Consider the following 15,628-nt stretch of genomic DNA (forward strand, 5'->3'; position numbering starts at 1 on the left):
TAAGTGTCTTCCACTGAGTAGATGTTGGTCCATTACAGTGGATGGAACAACGCTCTCCACCACCCTCAGTCTACCCTCAGCCAGCCTCCACCTGCCTTCCTACTTACTTGCATCCTATCAGCAGGCAGCTGTTGTTATCATTGGCTCTGGCTCCCCCTACTGTTGGCCTCCTTGCTTTCTCCCCTACCAGTCCCAATAGGTGTCAACCATCAGTGCCTCTACCTTAGGAGTAGGACATTGTACTCTTTCAGTTTGCATTTCTTAGTGCAGAAAGTGTGTAGAAAGTGTGTGTGTACATCTGATGTGTAGAGATCTTTCCTATTCCAATTAATTCAAGGGGGTTCTGGACGCTTCTCTGTGTGAAAGAAACAAGCAGACGATTCATGATGTTTGGGTTATTCCTTCAGAGAAGCTGAGTACAGTTGGCTTAAACTGGTTCTCTTATCTCTTTCTGTCAAGGTCATGCTGACTATAATAGTAAGGCCAGAAGGAGCCTTTCACATTCTCTTTCTGTCTCTTTTCCTTCTAGTGTGGTGTTCTGTACATAGATAGTGGTAAGGTTTAGTCTTACTATAAGTTATCGTAAGTTTAAGTTAAGTCTGCTGCAACTGGATTTCTTATGGACAGTGCCAATTCTGAATGTATTGGATTTGTGACAGTTATGATCATTTGCCTTCAGGAGCAGTAAAGCTCTGCTGGATGAATTTTTCATTGCCTCTGGTCTATTTTGGGGGGAATCCTGCAATGTGTTTAAGTTTTTACCCTGCTAACTATACATAGGAATCTGCTCTGGATCATATTGAGTAGAATTCCATTACATACTCAATTCCTCCTCCCAGAAAATCCATTTTGGCTAGCCCTCCTTAGTCTCCCTTGTCCTCCTCAGTATCCCTTGCTGCTTCTTTCATCCACCCCACTTCTTTACAAAGAACTGGCATCACTCTCCAAGTATTGGAAGCCCACAATATTATGAAACTAACATCCCTAGATGTCCACTGTCTGCTGTCTTCTAAACCAGCCATGCTCTGACCTCATAGGGAAAGGAGACAACCCTACAATCACCTTCTGCAGCTATTTTATGCATATCCATAACTTCCTCTCATAACATAAGAACTATGCACTTTATCTCCTAAATGTGCAGCTATGTCTATCATTCCCAGAGCTTCTGTGGCCCCTTTTTATCACATTCTAAGGTGAAGGTTTTCTGTGAGTGCCCATATTCTTAATCGGAACTTTGAGATCTAAGACCTTCACTTCTAAAGTAATGTTCTGATGCACAGTGCACACGAAATTGTTTTAGCCTTTATAATGTTCTTTCTACCTTCCGATTCCAATTCTGAAGTTAAGCTAAATATGACAAGCTGTATTAGAAAGGAACAGATGGAACTTGCTTCAGCAGAATGTGATGGGTCCCTCTTACTGTTGAAATGTTTATAATGTTCACTCATGTTTATGAATAGCGCTCCTCTTTTGCATTTCTCTCCTTCAGGCTCTGATATGGTATGATTTCAGGAAAGTCACGTAGGCTTGGGAAAGAAAAGTTTTATATTGTTCTAATATTTGCAAAATAAAATAAAAAAATTAAAAAGCAAAAGTTTCCAAGTTTTCAAAAACGTGGGGATAAGCTAGGTTGCAGAAAGGTACTCAGAAGCCCCGAGAATCAGAATATTGCTGTGAATTGGTTTGCACGTTTCTCCAATTTTGAAAGGCATTTCTGAACCGCCAGTGATGTGGTCCACTTCTTGCACATGATGAAACAGACTTGCCTACAAGATCTGATGCCATGAAATAATTAGCTAGGTTGGCTCAGTAAATCTCCCACTTTGTGGCTTGTTTGGGATTGCAAAAGCAGGCAAAGGATCAGGGAGGCCAGAAGAGGTGGCTAGAGAGCGGGTCACATACTGGCTTGGTCTAGCCACTGATGGGAAACAGTAGCTCAGGATGGTGGGGTAAGGAAATTGGGAGGGAGGCCCTGCAATATAACAACAGAGCTGGAATTTCTCTTTCTGCTTCCTCTTATTGAAACTCAACTATTTCCCCTAGGAGTGGCTTCACTAAGGAAATAAAAGCAATAGCTACTTCTTCTCTGTGCATGCAGACAGATGGATAGATTGTCAACAGCTCCTGTTTCCAGGATTAATCCAAACCCCTTTTCCAGCATTGCTATTGCCGCTGCCTGTTCCTCAGTCACTCCCTGTTTCTTTCTTTCTGTCTCTGAGCTGTGCAGCACTCCACTGCAGAAAGCAAATGGACTGGAAAAAACCTTTTGCTCTTAGTATTCAGGCCGACTTTTGTCTTTTCTCTTCCTTTCACCCCCCCACCCCGCCCCACGTAAAGACCTGAATTGCATTAGCTGTTAATTACTGCACTTGTTAGCACAAGTGGCTTTCTCCTTCGGAGGCTGTTCTTTTGCCACTCAGAAATAATGAGAAATTGTGAAGGATGAAGGAAGGGAAAACTCAGAATCTTGCAGCTTCATCAGGAGAAGCAGCAGGGCCCTGGACAAAGTCCAAAGCTACTTCAGTCATAGCAGGAAAAAGATGTGCCATTCTCCCATTCGCGGGGAAATGGCTCCATGGGTTAAATCCCAAGGCAAGATGGGTTGTCTCTGAAGTTGAAGCAGCAGGCTGCATGACTCAGAGCAGAACACCTGAAGTGCTTTGTGGTACCTCAGCAATTCAGGTATATAAATATTTAAAAGCTTCACGAAGCATCTACGAAAAGTGGAGCTGTGTCCCCAAGTGTACCTCATAAGGAAAATGGGGATGGTGGGGAGAGGGAAGCAGCTTTGAAAAATCAAAACATATGTCTCTAGTTTATGGAAAATGTCTTGATCAAGGAGGGGAGCTGTTTCATGACTGTGCTCCTCAGTCCCAGTGCATTTCTGAGCAAGACTTGCGTCTCTAAGGAAGATGCCAGGATGGGGTGGGGGGAGGGAGTGAAGAGAGAGCTCAGTTTTGACTGAATGGTCAAGCTTGTAATCACAGGGAATGATTTTATCCAGAAATCAAATTCTGTTTAGGTCTTCCCATCCCAAAACCAACTTTAAAGAGGCCTGGCATTTATTTATTTAAAAAAAACCCTTTGGATGTATTTGAGTGTGATTTGGGAAGTTTCTTACCATTCTCACATCAACAATTTTCAGACCAATTACCCACAAAATAGCACAGGAGATTAAGTGATGCCTTTTTCATCCTCCTGAAACAGTATTGCCTGCCCTTTCCAAGAAAAAAACCACTGCAGCTATTATTTTGAAATTGGGCAGGATTCATATCCTCAGAAAGAATGACCATGCCTATAAATTTAATCTAATTCCACCCAAAAATAAAGACGTTGGAGATTGGTGTGTGTGTGTTTCTTTATTAAACTTTTTTTTTCATACTACAGTAAGATATAGACAACTAACATAAATAGAAAATGAATAATCAAAAACAGCTATAGAAAGTACAAATTGTTGTTGTTGTTGTTGTTTAGTCCTTTAGTCATGTCCGACTCTTCGTGACCCCATGGACCAGAGCACACCAGGCACTCCTGTTTTCCACTGCCTCCCGCAGTTTGGTCAAACTCATGCTTGTAGCTTCGAGAACACTATCCAACCATCTCGTCCTCTGTCATCCCCTTCTCCTTGTGCCCTCCATCTTTCCCAACATCAGGGTCTTTTCCAGGGAGTCTTCTCTTCTCATGAGGTGGCCAAAGTATTGGAGCCTCAGCTTCAGGATCTATCCTTCCAGTAAGCACTCAGGGCTGATTTCCTTCAGAATGGATAGGTTTGATGTTCTTGCAGTCCATGGGACTCTCAAGAGTCTCCTCCAGCACCATAATTCAAAAGCATCAGTTCTTCGGCGATCAGCCTTCTTTATGGTCCAGCTCTCACTTCCATACATCACTTCTGGGGAAACCATAGCTTTAACTATACAGACCTTTGTTGGCAAAGTACAAATAAAATAGGTAAAATACAGTGTCCTCTCTTGAATGTAGTTCTTAACCCTTACCAACCACAGAAGGTAGCAGTCCCTCCCAGTTCTCACCTGGGAGTTTTCCTTTTTCCTCTCACCCTGAAAGATCAACATTTCCCTGCTACTTCTGCAAGCTTTGAGAACTCATATTCTGGCACCTGCTAAAAGTAAACCTGCCTAGGCATAAAAGTGATGTGTGTCTCCAATTTTTAACACAAGAGAAATGCAAAACCCCAGTGTGCCTCACTCCATTTTCAGAAGTTTGGGAAATGAGAGTCTTCTGCTTGCTACCGGGATGCTCTGAGTAACATGAATATGAATTCCTTAGAGGGGAAAGATAATCAAAACCACTTCAGGAGGCCAAAGAAAACCCCCCAAAGGGATTGCCTTTTCCTATAATTATTTTATCCTGTTTCTCAACACAACATGCCCTTTCTGGCTTTGCTGTACACCCTTCTTTAGAGCACATGGAGTGTTTTGTTTGTACAAGTGAATAATTAGCAGAGAGTGGGTCATTAAGCAAGTGTCTTCTAGCAAGTTCTCCTCTCTCTCCCCCCCCCCCCCGCCCCAATCTGTGCACTTTCGCTCCTGAGGTAACTCACCACCCTAGCGGTAATTAAGCCCCATATCCAGCAATTGACCTGGAGTATCTAGGCTAATGAAAAGAACAGAAGCAATACACAGTCAAGAGTGCATCAAAAAGGCAGCCATCTGGCAGATGAAGAAATGAAGCTGGCAGATTGAAAGGTGCTAATTGGGAGGATCAGGGAATAGTCTCCTCTCTGGCACGGAGAACTTAGAGCCCAGCTTGTAATGTTCTTAACTCCAGTTAGAAAGAGGGTCTTCTGGATTTTGGATTGGCTACTAATCCGTTGCTTTTAAGATCAGCCTGGCACAAGGAAACTGAGCAGTGTGCAATGAAAAACAAGCAAAGCAGGGCTGCTAAAAGTGCAAATTTGTGACTTAGGGAAGCTGCTTCACTTCAGCCCTCACTGAGGGCTGTGTGTGTGTGTGTGTGTGTGTGTGTGTGTAATAATTTTTATTGTTTTTCATGTAAATAGAAGAACAGCATATTATTACAGCAACTTGACCAGAGGTGCATTCTCATATGCAGTACACAGTATACAAGCAATATGTTTATTTATGCAATATCAGCTCTAGTAACCTCTCCACAGGGATTCTTGTTTGTTTAGGGAAGTTTTTAATGTCTCATGTTTGTTTGTGTTTTTAATATTCTGTTGTGAACCGCCCAGAGTGGCTGAGGAAACCCAGCCAGATGGGTGGGGTATAAATAAATTATTATTATTATTATTATTATTATTATTATTATTATTATTATGGCCATGAAATAAAAGCATCTTCAGTCTTTACAAAGGGAAAAAAACAAACCAAAGTCTCACCAAAAATGTTTATCCCTGAATTCCCTTTAATTACCCTTCTGCGGCAAGTAAGGCATTTCGACAGAGCCACATTCCAAGTATTTTCCCAGATTTCTGCAGGGATTAAAATAGGTTGTTTCCAATCTCCTGCTGTTGTTAATCGGGCTTCTGATAACAGAATAAATACTAAATCTCTGTAAGGCTATGGTATAGATTTGAGTCTAATGATAACAAGGCAAGAACTGAATTGGGTGAAAGGGATTGTTGCGTAATTTTGGAAAGAACATGAAAGTTTTCCCCCAAAGGAGTATACCAATATGCAACTCCACTATGCATGAAAATGGGAGCTTCGCTTGATTCTGTGAGAAGCTTGCTTCTGTAAGTGAAACCACTGGTAGGAAGGCATTCTCAATCGTGTCACCCCGGCCTTAGAATGCTCCCCCATCTCAGGTGACATCAACACCAACACCTGTGGAGGAATCTATCAAGATCAGTGTCTCTAAGCTTCCCTACCTTAAGTTCAGTTCTCTACATTTCCGCATCACTTGCAGATTTTTATTTTTATTTTTGAAAATCCTCATGAAAATTCATCAGCGTTTTAATGCAACTTTCTCTTAACCGAGACATTTGTGTGCAACTTTGCACAATATACACATTTTAGCTAAGTAGTTTCCCTTAATATAATGCCTTTTCTCATGCAGTTGTCAATACAGCTTAGTTTATGAACAACTTGGACTAAGAACGCTGCAAACTCGGAAGTAGGTGTTTTGGTTTTTGAACTTTGCCTTGGAAGCAGAACATGTTTCGCTTCTTGTTGAGTGTGTTCCATTTGTAAATTGAGTCCCCTGCCGCTATGGGAAAGCAAGCCTTGGTTTAAAAATGCTCTGGTTTAAGACTTCCAGAACGGATTAAGTTCATAAACTAAGGTACCACTGTATATGCATTTTTGTAAACATTACTTAGGGACTAGGGTGGCGCCGTGGTCTAAGCCTAGGGCTTGCCGATCAGAAGGTCAGCGGTTTGAATCCCTGCGATGGGGTGCGCTCCCATTGCTCGGTCCCTGCTCCTGCCAACCTAGCAGTTTGGAAGCACAAAGTGCAAGTGGATAAATAGGTGCCGCTGTGGCAGGAAGGTAAACGGTGTTTCCGTGCGCTGCTCTGGTTCGCCAGAAGTGGCTTAGTCATGCTGGCAACATGACCCGGAAACTGTACGCCGGCTCCCTCAGCCACTAAAGCGAGATGAGCACCGCAACCCCAGAGTCGTCAATGACTGGACCTAAAGGTCAGGGGTCCCTTTACCGTTACCTAAACTTAGGTGGAGAATAGCACTGCAAAATTCAGAGAACTGTGCATTCCAAAGGCTGTCTCTGTGTTGTTTTGTATATTGGGAAGGTTGGCCTATAAAAGTGACTTGAATCCAATTTATCCCCCCTATCTATGCACAAACACCACTTGGTCAGCACACTGGCAGCCAAAAACCTTGCACCCCGCATGTGAGAGAATTTCACCACATTTTTCTTTTCTTTTCTCATAAATTGATGGAGAATGTTCAGGGTGAAAAAAAACCACAGGAGAAATTTCCAGCACTACACTATTTGAGAGGACTTCAGTGTATCCCCGCTGCAAGGGAAATGCCAACAGTTTTAAGTGCTTGATGCTGAACAGCTGTCTCATTCTGGAAACTGACCTGTGGGCAAATGAGGACATACTGTGGTTTTGAGTAGGGGGGAGTGAAGAAACCCACACCACAGATATGAATAAAATCTGCTATATACAATATATACATACATCCCAGCTCCCCAATGAACTAATGAAATCCAATTACCCTGCTCGCAAGATGCTTTTAAATCAATGAGTGAAGGACACAGGTCTTTGTAAAGGCAAAGATATCATGTCACTTTTCTAAGTGCATCATTAGCTCCCTTTGAAAAGAAATACACCACGGGCTGCAATAGATGCGAAAGCAGCGGATTCCAGCAGAGGCGAAAGCTAACAGCGGCTTCTTTTCAAGAGGCCAAAGGAACATCTAAAATCTCAATTGCAGTTCTGTGCCACAGTTATAATTATGCTGAATAGATCCATCATTCTGAGTTTACTGTAAACATGGTGTTAAATTGAGAGTTTTGTCTTCCAGGTGAAAATATTTCCTTGCTGTGGTTCACAGGTGCCGTATAGAGTCCATAAACCGCCATTGTCGATCAGTGGCAGAAACTGATCAACAGTTTGGTGCATTTCAACATGCTGAGTTAATCTCCCATTCCATCTTTCATAAATCCATAACATTCTACATTAAAAAAGAAAATAAAAGAAAAATGATCTTCCTCTTGCTGGGTGGCACAATGTTAGGACATCCTGCAGTTCTCCAGACTTTGCTGGACTACAGCTCCCATCATCCCACCTTACCATTGGCTATGGTGGCTGCTTGAGCTGCTGAGAGTCCCACAACACCTGGAGGGTCACAACTTCCACACCCCTGCTTTAGCTAATGAATGGGACCAGAATGTGAATTAATACGGAGGAAGCCATGTTTTGATGCTCCAGTTCAATCGCATACTCCAATTCTATGCCATAATGTTACTCAAAATGATGGGGCTGCTTTTAACCCAGCAGCAGCAGCAGCAGCAGCAGCAGCAGCAGCAGCAGCAGCAACAACAGCAGCAACAGCAGCAACAGCAGCAACAGCAACAACAACAACAACAACAACAACAACAACAACAACTTATTTATTTATACCCATGCATCTGGTTGGGTTTCCCCAGCCATTCTGGGTGGCTCCCAACAGAATATTAAAAGCACAATAGAACATCAAACATTAAAAACTTCCCTAAACAGGGCTGCCTTCAGACATCTTCTAAAAGTCAGATAGTTTTTTTTATTTCCTTGACATCTGATGGGAGAGCGTTCCGCAGGGCAGGCACCACTGCTGAAAAGGCCAAGCAGTCTATCTGGCAGGTAAGTAAGAAATATTCCCATGCACATCCACACACTCATCCCAGCATGGCACGTGAGAACTTGCGTATCGGGGAAAATTATACTCACAATCGTTTTAGCAGTAGTGTTTCCGCTTGTCAATCAAGCCTGTCATCCCAATTCTCTTGTCCAGCCAGCACACCAGTCTTTCTGATCTCCAACCTAAACTGCCTGTTGATGCCACAGGAACTGAACAGTGCCTTCCTCCTGTTACTTAAAGATTCCCAGCTGCTGCTTGTCTTCCAGTAGAGAAGGCCCTTCCCAGAGCTACTTGTTCCAAGATTTAATTCACACCTTCTTGAGGCATTTTGCTATTTTGTTGCAAAAATGAATGCTGAAGGCATTTGCTTTGATCTATTTTGTGAGGTTAGGCATTGGGTAAGCGGGTGGCGCTGTGGGTTAAACCACAGAGCCTAGGACTTGCCGATCAGAAGGTCGACGGTTTGAATCCCCGCGATGGGGTGAGCTCCCATTGCTCTGTCCCAGCTCCTGCCAACCTAGCAGTTTGAAAGCACAAAGTGCAAGCAGATAAATACCTTCCAGCAAGAAGGTAAACGGCGTTTCCATGTGCTGCTCTGGTTCGCCAGAAGCGGCTTAGTCATGCTGGCCACATGGCCCGGAAGCTGTATGCCGGCTCCCTCGGCCAATAAAGTGAGATGAGCGCCGCAACCCCAGAGTCGGTCACGACTGGACCTAATGGTCCCTTTACCTTTATTGTTTGTTTCTGTATCAGGGATTATTCTTTATATTAATAAAATACTACTACTACTACTACTACTACTAATAATAATAATAATAATAATGTTTTTATTATATTCTGTCCATCTGATCAGGTTGCCTCAGCCTCTCTGGCTGGTTTCCAAGAAAAATCATCAATAAAGTTGTGGCCTGCTTAATCCCAAGATGTTTGTCCTGTGATTATTGCATCTTCCCATACTTTGGCCCCACCATCTGCAGACTCACTGCGACTGAGCCCACGAATTTGGGCCTGGACAACTTCACAAGCAGAGCCAAGCTGGCACTTCTACTGGGGCACTCACATAGCCCCAGTCTTGCTGCCTTGCCTTAGCCCCATCCAGGTAAACTGTGGTGTCAGGAGAGTGGCTCTAAGACCGTCCCCCACATTTCTTAGTTTCCAGTGTGACATGCATACCCCAAAGTTGGCGGCTGAGCTAGCCCTCTAAGCCCAGGTGAAATGAAGTCCTGATAACACACTTCTTTATGGCACCGTTATTCCATACCCTGCACTGGCTGAGGTTGACAGTGTATATTCCAAAATGCAATTGTATAAATGGCATGTGCTATAGTGGATTGATATAAATAACATAGCGAATTTAGCTACGCCTCCTTATTGATCTGTGGAAGCATTTGAAGATGAGAATGCCATCCACCTTTACAGATAATCCTGTACAGCCCCTTTTGTAATGCATTCTTCTGATTTCCTCCACAACCACCCCATATCAGTTAAGAAGATTTACTCTCAAATGAAACCCATAATTTCCACCGCCAACATATATCCTGTTTTCTGATTTGGTGCTTTTCACATTCAGATAGGTTTGGTGTGCAAGTTACAGGTTACTGTCAAGCAAGGACTTAATTATCCAATCTTCCTGCTTACACTTTAAGCACATTCAATTTATGGTTGGGTTTAAAGAATTCTGTGTCCTATAAATATACATGGTTTCCTGGTGTAGCATAGAATTATTTCCTCGTGTAAAAGAAGGGGGGGCAATATTTCAAAGCAGTTTTTTTTCTGTTGTCTGAACTGTGCTTGGCTCCCATTTGATGGTTTTATATTTAGAAGATGTGTATGTGTTTCCAATACTTAAAGTCAGTAGGCATTTTAAAAGGAGAATTAGCATCAGCCTTGTCTCTATAAAACAGCCCTTTATCAAACTTAATGTGCAGCATGGGGACATCTGGTGGCTTGAGAAGGCAACTACACCATCATCAGATATTCACCCTAGCCAGCTATCCATGCTGGTCCTACATGGGCTGGCAAAAAAAGCCAAGGGGAAATTTATATACCAAATCCCATATAAGGGGTCAGAGTGAGTCTAAGCTGAAGGCCAGGCAGAACAGCTCCATCTTGCAGGCCCTGCGGAAAGATGTCAAATCCCGCAGGGCCCTAGTCAAAATGGCTTCCTCTCTCCTTGTCCTACACTCAACTTTGGAAAAGGCTTCCTGGTGGTATTGTAGCACCCTGCTTGTGGTTAACGGTTAGCTGGAATGAAATATTCAACACAGCAATAGAGAAATTAAAATAATAATTTATTTGTCAGACAAATAAATATGAGGCACAGTGGTATATGGTTACCAAGCTCTGGCCTGGCCTCCTGCCGTTATGGCCAGCACTTATATTTCCTTAATCCAGCCCCCTTGCTCCTCCTGTGGCTGCCTCTGTCCAATCAGCCTGGTTGAAATTCCTATTGGCTGTTTGCTAGAACCAATCACAAAAGATACACCCATTTCCTCTTGCCCTTTTATGGGAAACAAAAAGCTATATATTCTTCTATCTATAAATGACAATTAAGTAGTAATATTTCTTACATGTGTCTCAACAAGGAACCTTAATTACCAGCTCACCTCGCCCTATTGCCCTCCAAAACAAATGGTTTAATCTTAAATTTTTATCTTAAACAGATGTCAAGGATCTTGAGTTCACATCATCATTGAAAGATCTCCTTCTCTTGGAGGTCTTTAAACAAAGGCCTGACAACCATATGTGTGCTCTAATGATGTTTCCTGCTTGGCAGGGGGGCTGGGCTGGTGGCTGATGGCCCCTGTGATCTCTTCCAACTATATGAAATAAGAATCTAGCATAAGGATTTAACATTTCTTAGCTTCTAATTCCTTTGCATAATTACATTTAAGCCAATATATTTAATACATAACATAGATAGCTTTTTAGAAGAATAAACCTTTTCAAAGTAAAAAAGGAAGGAACATTTTACAGCCTCAAAATAAAATAGAAAGAAAACCTCTTCTTCTCTTTACACTCCCCTTCTCCAGCCAAGCCAGTTGCCTTTTTCACTGCTCTTGACCTTTCAACCTTAGGAAAATATGGCTCAAGTTTAATGGGAGGCACATGGTTTTATTTTACTATTTACCCACTCTTAATTATGTTTTTCTCTGCTTTTTTATCTTCTGTAATATGTAGGGTCAGTGTAACCTTGGCTGTCAGCCTGTAATTCCCTTTTTACGACTTTGAGAATTGTTTTCTGCTATAAATCAGGGGGCCCCCTTGTCCAGGAGAATAAACATCTTGCCAAGGTTCTTAGGCAGCTGGTCTTCTGCCTGGCATGAACATTTGAAAATCTTTAAGCTCATCTTAATATACAGGCCTTAATCAAAAATATAAGCTTTGATAAAAATGCAGGCTTATGATTAGATGCCTCAGTATTACTTCTTGAATGTTTTTCCATTGGCTAAATTGGAGAACACTAATTTTGAGAACCAGTAGTGATGTATGGAAGTGAGAGCTGGACCATAAAGAAAGCTGATCGCCAAAGAATTGATGCTTGAAAGGCTTTTGGGAATCGGTTTACAATGAGCTTAAAAGAATATTTAAATACACTTTTCCCAAAAGACCCGAAGCCTTTTTGCTGGGAATGACGGGTAAAGATATTAAGAAAGAAGATAGAACGATATTCCTCTATGCCACCACAGCAGCGAGAATTTTATTGGCACAATATTGGAAAGTGGAAACTATCCCCAATATAAATGATTGGCAAATTAAAATGATAAATTATGCTGAGCTTGATAAATTAACAGGTAAATTAAGAGACCACGATGAACAGAAATCTCTGAAAAATTGGAGTAAATACTGGAACTATATTGGAATAAATGCTTAATGTGTTTGGCGGGGTCAGAACAATACTACCAGCGTGTGAATTTAGGCCTATAGATTAAAAATCAAATACGTAATGGAAGCAGATATTCGATACTTACCAAAAGGTTGGAAGGAAGTCCAGGAGGTGGTTTTTGCGTGTGTGTTTTTTTTTTTTTTAATCGTTTACTGTTTTGTGAAACAGCCAGATTAATCTATCTTTGTATAGTTAGAGAGAGGAAAAAGTTGGCTTGTATATCCTGACGCTTTTTTTTTTTGTTATATTTTTTTCTTTTGTATCTGTTTGTATGTTTGTTATGTGTATAACCTCAATAAAAATGTATTTGGAAAAAAAAAAAAGAATTGATGCTTTTGAATTATGGTGCTAGAGGAGACTCTTGAGAGTCCCATGAACTGCAAGAAGATCAAACCTATCCATTCTGAAGGAAATCAGCCCTGGGTGCTCACTGGAAGGACAGATCCTGAAGCTGGGACTCCAATACTTTGGCCACCTCATGAGAAGAGAAGACTCCCTGGAAAAGACCCGGATGTTGGGAAAGATGGAGGGCACAAGGAGAAGGGGACGACAGAGGACGAGATGGTTGGACAGTGTTCTCGAAGCTACAAACATGAGTCTGACCAAACTGTGGGAGGCAGTGGAAGATAGGAGTGCCCGGCGTGCTTTGGTCCATGGGGGTCACAAAGAGTCGGACATGACTAAATGACTAAACAACAACAACAACAAATTTTGAGAACAGAAGGAATTCTGGAATGCGTAATTATTCAAGCTCGATCTATGGATGAGAGGCGCATAAACTGAATACAGTGGTACCTCGGGTTACATACGCTTCAGGTTACATACGCTTCAGGTTACAGACTCCGCTAACCCAGAAATAGTGCTTCAGGTTAAGAACTTTGCTTCAGGATGAGAACAGAAATCGTGCTCTGGCGGTGCAGCAGCAGCAGGAGGCCCCATTAGCTAAAGTGTTGCTTCAGGTTAAGGACAGTTTCAAGTTAAGAACAGACCTCCGGAACCAATTAAGTACTTAACCCAAGGTACCACTGTAATCAGATGCTGTGTGCCAACTAGCTGTACCTTGCCAATGGCTACCTATCACTTCATCATGGTCAAATACCGGTACTTTGTGACGGTAAGGATGTCCATATGTGCGTACTAATCCAACTAATCCACCTTTTAAAACTGAATTCGTGGTGCCATCCAATGTAAGAATGAAGTTGGAATCTACAAACACTCATGCCTAATTTCACAACAGTCACTTCTTGCCCTATGCTATAGCCAAGATATCTTTTAAGTTACTATGACAATTTATTTATTTATTTATTTATTTATTTATTTATTTATTTATTTATTTTAAATGTTCAGGCTATCTGATGGGTTCCAGGATAAATCCCAATAAATGCCCTTACAGCCTCTTGAGTTATCTTTTACAGTGGTACCTCGGGTTACATATGCTTCAGGTTACATCAACTTCAGGTTACAGACTCTGCTAACCCAGAAATAGTGCTTCAGGTTAAGAACTTTGCTTCAGGATGAGAACAGAAATCATGCTCTGGCGGCATGGCGGCAGCAAGAGGCCCCATTAGCTAAAGTGGTGCTTCAGGTTAAGAACAGTTTCAGGTTAAGTACAGACCTCCAGAACGAATTAAGTACTTAACCCGAGGTACCACTGTACATACACTGACAGGTGCATAACATTGTTAGGGTTCAGCCACACTTCTGCTTCCCCCCAGCTCAGTGTGGGTCTGAGCAGTTTCCCCCTTGATTCACACTTCCTAGGCAGGAGTCTGAATGATTTTACCCTTCTTCCTCTCCTTTCCTGTAGCTCTAAATCAAAACAAACATCAAGTAAGAGAAAACCCAAATTGCGGTTTGCTCCAATTGAGCGCTATAGAGGAAGTGTGGAGAAGCCCTTGGTTCGAAATGTGTGTTGGTTACAGTCCCTTAGAATTTGACTTCATTGGCTTGGATCCCAAGGCAAGTTAAAGAACTTTCACTGGACAAAAGTTTCTCATCTCTGCTCGCCACCTTGCAACATGAGAAAGCCTGATGAAAGAGCTTTGAGGATGGGGGGCTCTTCTGAACGATGTGGAATGGCTGTGGAGGAGGGACAAATCACCCCTAAATCAGGCAAAGCTCTGCATTGTTTGGGGTGATTTCTCCTCTGCCCCATTTCTCACATTACTCTAGAGAGGCTGGTTTCTTGGCAGTGCAAAAGTGGCTGAAATGAGAAGGAGACTGAACATATGTCCTCCATAAACTTTCTTAAAGTATCTTAGGGCACTCTGCACAAGCCATTTACTGCACCTTTCCAGTGCCTGGGCATTCAGCCACATCCCATTTCCTCCCTGCTCTCCCTCCCTTTGTTAATGCTGATTTTCTCTTAGGGGGGGGGGGGAGTCCAGCTATTAGGTGCAAAAACTCCAAGGGTGTTTCAGAGCAGATCCTATTCCATTTGGGGAGGCAGTTTGTTTCTGACATGTTCTGCAAGATTTCTGAGGGGTCTGATCTACGGAAGGTGTGGGGAACCTTTAGGCCTCCAGATGTTGTTGAACTACAACTCCCATCAGCTTGAGGAAGCTTGACCAATGGTGAAAGGTGATGGGAATGGCAGCAACATCTGCAGGGCTGAAAGTTCCCCAAACCTGTTCTACTGTAATTCCCCCAGAGTTCCAGAGGGCACTGGTAGAGGAAGAGAGTGCGGGCGGAGTGCACCGCCCCCGGCAGCACGATCCCAGTAGGGTGCCATCGCGGCTGCCCTCTGCCCGCGCTGGGTGCCACGCCCCTGCTCACGCCACGCCCCCAGGATGCATGCCACACCCATGCAGGCAGTGTGCCACACCCCCAGGACACGCACCAGCCCTGCCCCCACCTGCTCTCCACCCCTCAGTGCCGGAAGAGGGCCATTTTATTTCCAGGAACAGCCATAGGAAAGCTGTTGCCTTTGCTTCAGTGGGAAGAGAAAGAGTGATCTTGCTGTGTATGGAACTCTCCCTCTCCTTTAGTACAGGATTGGGACTTCGGTGCCACCTAAAAGCCCTTCCTGGCATTTGCTTGCTATGCTGTTTTGCAAGTCCCAGCGCCACGGATGCAACAGAAATTCCATTTTGCTTGCATTTTAAAGAGAACCTGCTTAACGTGCACTTCTCAAACCAATATGTGTGCTTCTCCAATTTTTGCAGTGTAGTTCTCCACAGGATCCCTCTTGCCTTTTCCCCGCAGAAGTTAATAACTGCCATTCACTCCAATAGGAAAATGTAAGGTTTGCATTTTGGGGACATGCCTTCTCTGAAATTATGTGACCTGGTGTCTATTGAGAAAAGCCCCATAAGCTGACACAATGTGCCCATGGACTCCTCCCTATGCCCAGGCAGGGCTTTTTTTCAGCTGGAACTTTCCAGAACTCAGTTCCAGCACCTCTCAGATGGGCGCCATTGCCATTCTAAGAGAATGAAGGAAGTGTTCATAATGAGTTC

This window comes from Podarcis cretensis (genome assembly GCF_951804945.1).
Source record: "Podarcis cretensis genome assembly, chromosome: 5".
NCBI lineage: Eukaryota > Metazoa > Chordata > Lepidosauria > Squamata > Lacertidae > Podarcis > Podarcis cretensis.